Source organism: Dreissena polymorpha, chromosome 15, assembly GCF_020536995.1.
Source record: "Dreissena polymorpha isolate Duluth1 chromosome 15, UMN_Dpol_1.0, whole genome shotgun sequence".
Taxonomy (NCBI): Eukaryota; Metazoa; Mollusca; class Bivalvia; order Myida; family Dreissenidae; genus Dreissena; species Dreissena polymorpha.
In genome coordinates this window covers 60,075,931-60,088,892 of record NC_068369.1, presented here as the reverse complement: position 1 = coordinate 60,088,892, position 12,962 = coordinate 60,075,931, and the positions used below count along the sequence as shown (strand labels likewise).

At 39.9% G+C, this 12,962-nt stretch overlaps 2 protein-coding genes across 5 annotated transcripts in view; both read left to right on the top strand.

Annotated features, from left to right (window-relative positions):
• The window catches only part of LOC127860371 (uncharacterized), an 83,872-nt gene that overhangs the window by 31,794 nt on the left and 39,116 nt on the right, over window positions 1-12,962 (top strand). The gene's annotated exons all lie outside the window — the stretch shown is intronic.
• Window positions 1-12,962, top strand: part of LOC127860369 (neutral and basic amino acid transport protein rBAT-like) — a 72,353-nt gene that overhangs the window by 46,297 nt on the left and 13,094 nt on the right. The gene's annotated exons all lie outside the window — the stretch shown is intronic.

Below are 12,962 nucleotides of genomic sequence, written 5' to 3'. Positions count from 1 at the left end.
ACCTACCTACCTACCAACCTACCTACCTACCTACCTACCTACCTACCTACCTACCTACCTACCTACCTACCTACCTACCTACCCTACCTACCTACATACCTACCTACCTACCCTCAACAGGATTGCATTCATTTGGTTATGGGCAGATATTATACAATATGTGAACTTAACGCACTGTCATATTGTCTTTTCTGAAACGTCAGAATGGACATATGTATCTCATATACAATCTTATAGTTTTCTATGGTGCATAGTCGCATAGTTGTTCTGTTTTAGTTTTACATGTCGTTTGGAGCAGTTAAAACTAAATATTAATACTAATGCAATTACTGATATTGTAAACGTTTATACATGTACATGGGACAAAAGTATGTATTACGCCATACAACAAGAGTGGAAGTTCATTTCTACAGTATCCGGCGCTCGAAGTTTGAAAATTTAAAAAAAGTCTTTATGGTGGTACACTAAGAAACTTTTGAGAAAGCAACTATTTTGAGTCATTAAGCATAGAACCTTTTTACTGACCGAAAGAATAAGAATAACATGCAATTATTAAGTAAACTAAGGTGAACATGACAGTTAACGCCGTAAATTTAAATGATCTAAAATATGCGTATGCAAACGGTTTCGACGATTTTACTTTGCCTATTTGCAAAACGAAATAATGTTTTATCTGGTGGAATAGTTAAAAATATACCCTACATATATGTTCTGAACCAAATTATTCTTCTGAAATATATATGACCTTTAATTTATCAACGCAGACATACCATGAAATTGACTTCCTGACAGGATTTGAAACAAAATGAAGGCGTAATGGACGTAGTAATTATACGAATAAATAGAAAGTACTGGTGTCTGTCATATATTAATACGTCATTTAAAAGATAAAAGATATTAGTACAGGGTGTAGCTGCAACTTAAAATACATTGTTGTTCGGTAGTCCATAATTACAATTACACAGGCGTGTGGTGTTATAACTAATGAAAGAATATCACATTATCACTGGAACATAAAACCTTTTCGATTCAAGGTTTTTTGGTCCGTTACAATGGTCCGAGTTTTATTGATTCGTTTCTGTTTGTATTTGTGTTGTGGACATGTTGGCAATAAGTCGCGCGAAATGCTTAATGGTCTGTAAAATATGGTCGTAACGAGATTGCTTACTTGATAATTAAAAATGAATTATAATGTGCTGATTGTTAACTTACATTACAAAACGCACTATTTTAAGTGCCTCATTGAACGCCAAATTTCCTGTTAATCACGGGTTTCATATTGTTGTAGCCAATTAATAAATTTATACATAAATAACGAACTTCCAGGAAATTTATCATCAGAGAAAGTTTCGTCATACTCGTCAGGTAAATATGACCGGTTACCATTTGCCTAGTATACAACACAGGAAAATAAACGACACAACACTTAACGTAAACTAGGGTATATGATAATTTTTTTTCTGTTTGGCAGGGATCTGATCTGGAGTAAATCTGGTTGTCTTTTTGGCTTGAAAACAATCAGTTTTTTTTGTCAGACATTTTTATATATCAATCTTCTAAGTTTTATAGGAGATATATCGTTCCTTAATCTCCCTGTGCAAATACAGAATCTTTTAAATGTACGCAAGTCTACGTGAGATATTTCATAATTAACAAATTTGAGGTAATGATAGATGAGCTCACTTCAGATTGATTTACATGTGTTGAACAGTCTGTGCTGCACGAAACCACTGACTCATCAGCTGGGAGCCGCCCATCAACAAGTGTTTCATCCTTTAATCCCAGGACACTCTCCGGGCGGTGGAACCGCAGTGCTGATCAGTACGGGTCAGTGGTTAGCTGCCAGCTCTTCTCCTCCCTCTTAATCATAGCAAACTGGACACTCTCTCTGCTGCTTGACCTAGTCTCCCAACAGCTCTCTCTTTCTCTCTCCTCCCTGATTCCTAGGGCACTTAGCATCCTCCACAGTGATTGTGCGGGAAAGCCTCTGGCGCCAATTTCGATCGGGAACAGCCATGTTTTCCAACCGCGGAACTGCACTGGTCTAAGAGATCGTGTATTGGCTTTCTTCCGCTCATATGCCATGTCGCACATTGATTCCCATGTGACGGTGAGTTCAATGGTCACCAGCTTCTTGGTGTTTGGTGGACCATATCACTATGTCAGGCCTCAGTTGTAGTTTGGACGATCTCGGAAAGACCAGCTTCTTCCCTAAGTCGACTTTCATCTCCCATTGGTCTGATTCATCTAAGATCGACGTGTTTCTAGGAGCTTGCTTTGTGGTTGTGTTCCCCTGCCTTGACAAGTTGATCTTTGTAGATGCTTTTTTCTTTCTGTTCTTTTCTTCTTCTCTCGCGCTCAAGTACATCTGCTAGCTCCCTAAGGACAGCATCATGTCTCCATCTGTAGCGGCCCTGTGTCAGCGAAGTCTTGACATTGATGACAGGGTGTGTTCCATGTTGCCTGCTTGTTACAAAAGACCTGCAACTTTGGGTCTTCCACTGGCCTGCATCTGTGGAGGTTGGTTGGGGATGGCAGGCAGGTCGTAAACTGACCTTAACAGGAATTTGTGTCTTAGCGGCTCATACTGCCAGATGTCTGCCCAAGTCAACTTCCTCTCTGTTGTTGTCCATTTGTTCCAGGCACATAGTCCACCCATTTCAACTGAACGGGCTCTTCTGCCTCCTCTCCTCTTCGCTCGCCCTGATTCCTTCTGCACCATCTGACTCCTCTCCCTTTTATCTGCCGTACTCCATCGCTGTGGTTTTATCATACCAAGCCCTTGTCTGTCCTCCGTAGTAGTTCCGACGATGTCTTTGTGTCTCAGTATACTTTCAGCTTGGGACACCGCCTGGCTTGCCGACAACTTCCTTCCGGTTCTAGTCTCTATGCCTGCCATCCTGATCAGGTCATCAGAAGATTCTTTCAGTGTCACCACCATCCTGGCCTTAGCAACTTTGTACTCCTCAACAACTGATGATATTGGGAGTTGGAGCTGGTTGGTCCTCCCATACAGTCCGATGCTGGTGAAACTTGGTGGGACCCCTAGCCATCTACGGAGGTATCTGTTGATGGTTCTTTCAAAGCCTTCCACAGTAGAAACTGCTATCTCATACAGCATTAGAGGCCACATGAGTCTTGGTAACAATCCATGTTGGTATAACCATACCTTGAATTTCCCAGGAAGTGATGTCTGGTCTATCTGCTTCAGACCTTCTTGGAGTTGGTTCTTGGTGCGGTTTGTGCTGCTTGTGTCGTACAGGCTGGCATCGTACCATTTTCCTAGGCATTTGATAGGATTGTCTACTATGGATGGTCTGTCTTCGCTCTGTACCTGGAGGGTGAACCTTTGAGTAACCTTTCCCTTCTTGATTACCAAGCTCCTCGATTTCTTTGGTTTGAACTTCATTCTTGCCAAAGTCACTGTCTCATCCAATGCTCTAAGAACCCAACGAGCTTGCACGTGTGTCGTTGTAGTTACGGTGAGGTCATCCATAAAACCTCTATTGGATGGGAGGTATATCCCCGAGGCTGTCTTTGGTCTTCTGGTTTTCCTCTTTGCGGCATTGATAATCAAGTTTCATTCCCATCACGAATAACACGACTGAAATAGTGCAGTCTGTTACTATTCCTTTCTCGAGCCTTATCCAAGGTGTTGACTGTTCTCCTACAGCAAACCGTAGTTGTATGTTACTGAAGTATTCATTGATAATCTGTTGCACGTGGTCTGGGATGTGGTAGTGCTTTCAGTGCGGTCTCAATTAGCTTGTGTGGTATGGAGCCATACGCATTGGCAAGGTCAAGCCAGACAACAGTGAGGTCTTTTTGGTTAACCTTTGCTTCCCTGATGATCTGACTGAGGGATGTTCCACACATCCAGAGAACCCTGGGACGCCTCCCTTTTGCACTGAGGTATCAATGTATTGGTTTGATGTCAGATACTTCGTCATTCTCTTGGCCAGCACAGCAAAGAAGATTCTCTCCTCAACGTTCAGTAAGGAAATGGTTCTGAATTGGGTGACGGTCTATGAATCCTTTTCCTTTGGTGTAATATTCCTTCTGCCTGTTGCCAACAATCTGGAACTTTACCTTTCCTCCAAACCACTTTCAGAAGATTCCATAAGCGTCGAAGAAGTTTAGGGCACATCTTATACACCTTGTAAAGGATACCATTTGGTCCTGGGGCCGACCCTGCTCTTGCCTTTTGAACTACTTCTGAAACCTCTTTCAATGTAGTTTCCTTGGTGTCTAGAGGTGTTGTGGGTTCTGGTACTGGTTCTATTCTCTGGCAGTTGCCTAACGGTACGTCTCGGATATCATCAGAGTGCGTTTCAGTTAGGAACTGTGTAATTTCTTCCATGCTGCTCTCTAGCTTGCCCGATTTCTCTTTGTCTAGCAGGTTATTAGAGAACTTGAATGGATTTGCAATGAACTCAGCACGACGTTTGGCCTTTTTCCTTCTTTTCTCACGAAGTTGTTCTGCCTTGCATAGGTTTAAAAGTTGTTCCCTCTGGCTGTCTCTTAACTGCTTCAGCCCTGGCTTTTCTTCTTCCCTGGCATGCCTATATCTCCTTCGCAAAACCTTCAGTTCACTCCTGATGCCCTTTATCTGTCGCTGCCTTCTATTCATCTGTACAGGTTTCTTGGTGGTTTTCTGGATAGTCAGACCGAATCTTTCTTTCCCAACTGTGTAGACAGGGTTGGTTAAAGCAACCAGCTTTCTCTCAACTGCTCCTTGGAGTACTGTCTCCAGTATTACATGAAGGTCATCGTCCAGGTCTTTCCATGCTTTCTTGTCTGACGTTTTCGGCCAGGATATTCTTGGCTTCCTCGGAGATTCATCACCCTTGTTAGCTGTTGTGGAGTGTGGTAAGTCGGTGTTTGCCTCTGGGTCACTATGTGTTTCTCAGTAACGCCAGTAGTGGGTCTTCATCATCGAAGACATCTTGAGCATCCGTTCCCGATCGCAATGTGTTTGTATCCAGCATGTCAGCCGCTAAGAGGTCCCCAGTACTGTGGGTTTGTTCCTGACTAGGATCCTCCACCGTCTCACCAGACATTACATCTGTGTGCTGCTGCTGTCGTGCTGTCTGCCCACACATAGTTCTCGCTTGATGTATGCGCAAGCCCCTGAGATTCTTGCAGACTTGTCCACACCTACACTTCGTTTCTGCCTTCTTTCCAGTCAAAGTCGATTGAACTAGTCGTGTCGTTACCGTTGAATCCGTCCGTTTAAGTCTTTCATCCTCCCCCCCTCTCGGAAGACTTTGGGGGTATTCTTCTGTAATGGAGTATGTAGCTGAATAATGGTTGTCCTCTTACGAAGACTGCATTCTGGGATGCTACCCCCATCCTGCACCTGGCCAGTCTGTTCCTGGTTGTCATCTGTCTTTCCAGTGTCACCAATCTATTCTCGGTTGCCATCTAGTCTTTCCTAGAAGTCACTGGTTCCCCAGATAGGTAATGTGTTGAAAACAGTCTGTGCTGCCACGAAACCACTGACTCATCAGCTGGGAGCCGCCCATCAACAAGTGTTTAATCCTTTAATCCCAGGACACTCTCCGGGCGGTGGAACCGCAGTGCTGATCAGGCACTACGGGTCAGTGGTTAGCTGCCAGCTCTTCTCCTCCCTCTTAATCCATAGCCAACTGGACGCTCTCTCTGCTGCTTGACCTAGTCTCCCAACAGCTCTCTTTCTCTCTCCTCCCCTGATTCCTAGGGCAACTTAGCATCCTCCACAGTGATTGTGCGGGAAAGCCTCTGGACCCAATTTCGATCGGGAACAGCCATGTTTTCCAACCGCGGGAACTGCACTGGTCTAAGAGATCAGTGTATTTGGCTTTCTTCCGCTCATATGCCATGTCGCACCTTGATTCCCATGGGACGGTGAGTTCAATGGTCACCAGATTCTTGTGTTTGGTGGACCATATCACTATGTCAGGCCTCAGTGTAGTTTGGACGATCTCGGGAAAGACCAGCTTCTTCCCTAAGTCGACTTTCATCTCCCATTGGTCTGATTCATCTCAGATCGACGTGTTTCTAGGAGCTTGCTTTGTGGTTGTTTCCCCTGCCTTGACAAAGTTGATCTTTGTAGATGCTGTTTTCTTTGCTGTTCTTTTCTTCCTTTTCTCGCGCTCAAGTACATCTGCTAGCTCCCTAAGGACAGCATCATGTCTCCATCTGTAGCGGCCCTGTGTCAGCGAAGTCTTACATGATGACAGGATGTGTTCCATGGTGCCTGGCTTGTTACAAAGACTGCAACTTGGGTCTTCCACTAGACCCCATCTGTTGAGGTTGGTTGGGGATGGCAGCAGGTCGTAAACTGACCTTAACAGGAATTTGAGTCTTAGCGGCTCATACTGCCAGATGTCTGCCCAAGTCAACTTCCTCTCTGTTGTTGTCCATTTGTTCTAGGCACATTGTCCACCCATTTCAACTGAACGGGCTCTTCTGCTCTCCTCTTCGGTTCGCTCTGATTTCCTTCTGCACCATCTGACTCCTTTCCCTTTTATCTGCCGTACTCCATCGCTGTGGTTTTATCATACCAAGCCCTTGTCTGCCCTCCGTAGTAGTTCCGACGATGTCTTTGTGTCTCAGTATACTTTCAGCTTGGGACACCGCCTAGCTTGCCGACCACTTCCTTCCGGTTCTAGTCTCTATTCCTGCCATCCTGATCAGGTCATCAGAAGATTCTTTCAGTGTCTCCACCATCCTGGCCTTAGCAACTTTGTACTCCTCAACAACTGATGATATTGGGAGTTGGAGCTGGTTGGTCCTTCCATACAGTCCGATGCTGGTGAAACTTGGTGGGACCCCTAGCCATCTACGGAGGTATCTGTTGATGGTTCTTTCAAAGCCTTCCACAGTAGAAACTGCTATCTCATACAGCATTAGAGGCCACATGAGTCTTGGTAACAATCCATGTTGGTATAACCATGCCTTGAATTTCCCAGGAATGATGTCTGGTCTATCTGCTTCAGACCTTCTTGGAGTTGGTTCTTGGTGCGGATTGTGCTGCTTGTGTCGTTAAGGCTGGCATCGTACCATTTTCCTAGGCATTTGATAGGATTGTCTACTATGGATGGTATGTCTTCGCTCTGTACCTGGAGGCTGAACCTTTGAGTAACCTTTCCCTTCTTGATTACCAAGCTCCTCGATTTCTTTGGTTTGAACTTCATTCTTGCCCAAGTCACTGTCTCATCCAATGGTTTATGATTGTCAATTTTTCGTGGATTTGCGACGTGGTCAACAACACAGGTCCATTTGTCACTCTTTACTTGTTTTGTCTCGTAATACATGAACTCTTAACACATTTCAAGAATACAATCATGTTGCGATGCTTATGTAACGTTTATAACATAGTTGTATTATTTCAATATTGTAAACATTAAGCAATTAAGGACACTCCTTGGCAATACGTGATGAATATGTATGCACATTAATGGAAAACATAAATACAGAAGTTTTCAAAGCTTTTTTTTCAGTTTGATATAGCACTTTCTTTATTACAATTTTTGCCACGAGAAAGTTTCGAACTTGTAATAGATTTTCGGGGAAGCTTTATATAAATGCAAAAAATGAGTTCCGATATGGAAAACACGGTTGTAAAATGCACAGAGTGCATGTTGAATGTTTTGTGAACACTTTTTATGGAAGCTGAGATAAAAATGGTTTCAATGCAATTGAGTAATTAAATAGTAATTAAATTGAATGCGTTTTAATTCCCTTTTATTATTGTTTAATTTGAGTTACAATGCTATGACGTTAAATTTTATTTACACTTAAATGTATTATGAATATTGCTGGGCCAAGTGTGAGGTTGAGCGCTCTATAACCAGGTTTAAACCCCCAATGCTTTGCATTGACCGTTCCAAGGCGGTGACCCCAGCTTTATTCATATTTTTTGTTTATGTTGGTTTGTATTGTGCTTTATTGTGCTGTTTTTCACTGTTTGGGCAATCGGTCACTTGCCTTAAATAAAGGACCAACTAATTGTTTTAATGAAAATTCAATACTGCTCCAGCAGCTGGAGTTTCACTTCTTTATATTGTAAATAGCGTTTGCAGAAGAGATACATTAACATTTAGAAGTGATTGTTTTCGCTTCAACTACGTTTTTTCCCTTTGTACCAAAGAACAGAGTCAGCAATGTTCACATATAAATAGGCAAACATGCTTTCTCAATAACATATGTGAAGCAAATATTTGTTATATGACTTTTTTCCCCAAAATTAAACCGGAAGAGTTGGAATAACAGTACAGAGTCATTGTAGAAGCTGTGTGGTCTGGACATTCATATGCTTTACTCAATGCTGATTTTGTTTCTCTATATATATCACACGTATTGCAACAAATCGTCTCAAACATGCAAATAATTTAAAACGCATTAACTACAGGTACATATTGACACTTTAAATAGAACATTAAACAGATGGGGTGAAAAACATTTTAAAGGCGCAAGGTAAAAATCATACGTATAAAGCTTTAAAATAAACATTATTGAAAAATTTTGGAAACAAAAGTGATAATTTTAACACAAGTGAATTAGAAATAGTTAGTTTAAACTTGAGAAATCTATATTGAGTCAATAAACGGAACATCTAAATACCACTTTAGGAACTAAATATTTTCTTTCCAAGACATAATTGCTTCGGATAATATGGGCGATATTTGAATAATAAAATATCGTGCATCGCCGCGACTGTCGCGCAAAATATCGTGTATCGCTTCGTTTGTCTAGTGTCGCCATTGAACGCGAGACACGACACACGAAGCGATACACGATATTTTTTGCGACAGTCGCGGCGACGCACGATATTTTGCGCGACAGTCGCCTCGACGCACGATATTTTTCGCGACAGTCGCGGCGACGTACGATAGTTTGCGCGACAGTCGCGGCGACGCACGATATATTTAACACGATATATCGCCGTTTGGGCTACCTACACAAGGGCGATATATCATGTTAAATATATCTTGTGTCGCTGCGACTGTCGCGAAAAATATCGTGCGTCAAGGCGACTGTCAAGAAAAGATCAAGTATCGCTTCGTGTGTCTAGTGTCGCACTTGATGAAAGAAGTGCGAGATTATAGATGGCTATCCGGATTCCGTAATTTGTGTCTGTCTTAGTACAAATGTTTGTTAAACTGTCCAGTGTTCACTGTCTGTTAAAATTTGCCTAATCAGTGAGCGATGTATGTGCTGCTTATGTCAATTGGTATGTATATATGCTATTTTCTTGAATCAGCATTATTAAAGAATGACAAAAGCTTTTTCATATATGGAGTTCAGCATTAATAAAGAATGGCATAAGCTTTTTTAATATATGGAGTTCAGCATTAATAAAGAATGGCATAAGCTTTTTTCATTTACGAGTAAGCTCAATAGTCTAATATTGATATGTCTACCAACTAAGCGTACAGGTGTAGTAACGACGGTATCGTAGTGATTCAGGATATGTCCAATTATAACTGTGCAACTGGTGAAATCAAACACATAATTCGTGTAGAGAGAACACATTTGTCGCCGGACCTCGTGTTAATCAGGGCATTAGAGCCGATCCATCTTGCTACAGCATGACCTTTTGACAAATAACTAATCCAAAATGAGGACATTAGGTTTTGTTAACATGTTAAATGTCTCAAATTGAGACTGAATTGTAGTCAAACGTTGTTGATTGGGTGTCTTACTTTAACCTGTGAACGTTGAAAGCCTTGTATATATGCCAAACAGCAACATTGCCATTGACAGCAAGTATCTTTCACCGTATAGTTGTAATCAGGTGCCAAATTATATGCGCATTTTTATCGTTAAACATGTTTTTCAAATGAAGTTGGCAAAATAGTAATATTTGTAAGAACTAACATACAAGACTTTGGGGTAACAAAATAATAGGTATTTCTTCGCTGCCAATGTATCATAAAGATATGAGATAATTTTATACGAACTTAGTCATTACATAGATTTATTTATCAGGTAACATATTTCACACACATGCATGCTTGATGGCTTGTTTATTAAATCGTCTTAATTTTTTGCACGTAATCATTCCGGTTGCGTTTTTTAAAGAGCTTCTATATTTTATTCTCGAGTTGAACAGAGTTTATATGGAGTAAGTGTGGAATTGCACTCATGTTTATCAGCAAATATTAGAGGCAAGCATTTGATCCGATTTTTAGGAAACAATGCTAATCAGGAACGACACTTTCCACTTAGACATGATTGGCGTTTAAAGAGACTGAAAAAGAAAATAAACATAAAGCGGACAATGCCGTCCCAATTAAGCTTGGGCGGACTTCACATGCCAATATGTGACCATACTTTTAAAGCTGGGGCGAGAACCGTTTCAATTCTACATTTTACAAAGAGCCCATATTTATCTCCCGTGTTGTTTTGCGTGTCATCCCTTTTAGATAAGTGAATCTGCCGGACCGGTATTCCTTTGGCCAAAATTTGATTTCACTTTCATCTTTTATTGACACTGAACAAATGTAATAACCTAGCGTTTCCCAGTCTAAAGTTGGTTTCAAAGAACATGAATTAGTGTAATATAGTACAGCGAAAATAATTCATATATACGTGATTCGTTAGCACAAAAACCCAAATATCTTGTCGCTGGCATTTGAAGGACAACATCACAAGTAAAAATGGCAATATAAATTTCATCACAAAATAGAATGTTCCTTAAATAGAAATTATCATCTTGATTGCTTTTATTAAATGCATTATTGTGATTGACAATAACAATGATGTTGATATGAGTTCATTCGACTCTCTTTTGATGTATTGAATTTATTAGAATTATCATTTTATTGTTAACATTATAACGGTATATACGAGCAAATTTAAGCTTTTTGACCCAATGAACTCACACAAGAATAACAGAAATACGAGTAAATTAAAATAAATCATGCTAGTTTAGAGTAATCTTATCTTGATTTATTGACGTTGACAACAAACATTAGATTTTATTATTAAAGTTGCACACTGATTGTGAGAAATTCATTTTTGTTACACTGACTTGTTTTTGTTATGTTATACCTTTTGTTAAAACTATAGGGCTTCGCAAGCACACTATGTGTGCGTAATTCCACGTTTGAACAAAATATTCCGTCTGCATTTGAGAAGAATAGATTGAAGACAAAACATAATATGTTATCACTTACAAGAGAAATAAAGGTTTGCATAGTCGATGATCAGGTTTAAGCCCAAGCTGTAAAATAACGTTTTTATTGATTCTAAAATTTTAAGATACAGTATTAGAGCAATATGCATTCATGTCCCAAATTGTGAAACCATGCTTTATATATGGCTTCTTACTTTAATAATTGTCGATCTTGTATTACATGGATAGTCACGTCTAGACGAGAATGGAGTTAGTCAAGTGTTGTCGTAAGGCTGTGTGTACTACAATTAACTAGCACGACTAGAAGGGCTCAGGTCAACAATACAAGCAATTGTTTATTCATTGCAATATTGATCAAGTAAATGTAAACATAAATACATTTTTAAATTTACACTCATCGTCTTATTGATTTGATCATATAGTGAAAATTCTTGTCTCTGAGCTATTTTCATGTTCACAGACCTGTGCGAACGCTTTTTCGTTTCACCGTGCACGGCTCGGACCATTCCTCTTAAACTATCGCATAACATTGACTGACTATACCAGTGTAACATAATTAAATCAATTAACGAACTAACTTAAAATGATTGCCCTCATATATGTCGTATTTTAACTATAAATACCCACGCTGTTATTGCGAATACTTCGTTAACGGATTGTACTTCGATAACAGTTAAAAAAGCCACACAAAAGAATTTCAATGAAGAATGGTAGATTTTTGTCAAAAATGGGAAAATTCCATCGATAAACAGCATAAATTGGATGATAAGTACACATTAAAAAAACAAAAAAAATACACAACTTAGAAATGATGCAATACAGTGTTTGCTATTCCAGCATGTAGAATGATTACTGTGCTTCAACTACTGAAATTTGGATAGACCTACATAAAATATGAACAAAAATCGAGTATGTTTTAATAGGTGTTATGCATGATGTTGTAGGCACGTTTATTCCCAACAAATTGGGCACTCTGATGTCCGAGTGTTATCTTCTACTCGAAATGCGTTTATTAATAGTGTTACTATTCTTACCAAGGGGTTTGCTATTCCACCATTTAGAGTAATTACTGTGCTTAAATACTGATTTTTTATAGTTGTCAATGAAATATGAACGAAGATAGAGCATGTTTAATATATATGTGCATGGTGTTGAAGACAATTTATTTCCCGATCACGGACACGTCGGATAACGGAGACTTTTAACTTATTTGGCACTCTGATATGATGGAGACCGGCGAGTGTACCGGTGTAGTACCAAGGAAGAAGACAACGGGAGAAACGTTTATGAGCTTCAACGTAGCAATCGATATAAGAATAAATAAATAAAACTTAACGCTAAAATGGTCAGATTTTAATTCCCAAGATCTCCTGTCTTTATTTAAAATGCCATGAAAATCAACCACATGCTCATATTCATAAGGGATGAGAACAATAAAGCAAATTGTCGTGAGAACATACTAATTTAAAAAAATATGGCCTGCTTACTTTAACAGTATTCTAAAGCGAATTCTGCATTTCTGGGTCGCTAAAAAGTGGGTTATATCTGTTAAAAAGTGTCAGGTAATCTGGAACAGAAGTGCCATCGTTATTGAGATGATCTTGTAAAGGAGTGCCCATGTGGTATTCGACTCTTTAAACATTTGAATTTCCTCAAATAAGTAAGTAAAATACATATTTAAAACATTGTGACATTTAGTAGACATGTTGATCTTTAATTCGAATACTTAACACGTTCTTTATTATTTCCTTCACCACTATAGTGGGGGACATATTGTTTTTGCCCTGTCTGTTGGTTTGTTTGTGTGTTTGTTTGCGCTAACTTCAACATTTGCAAT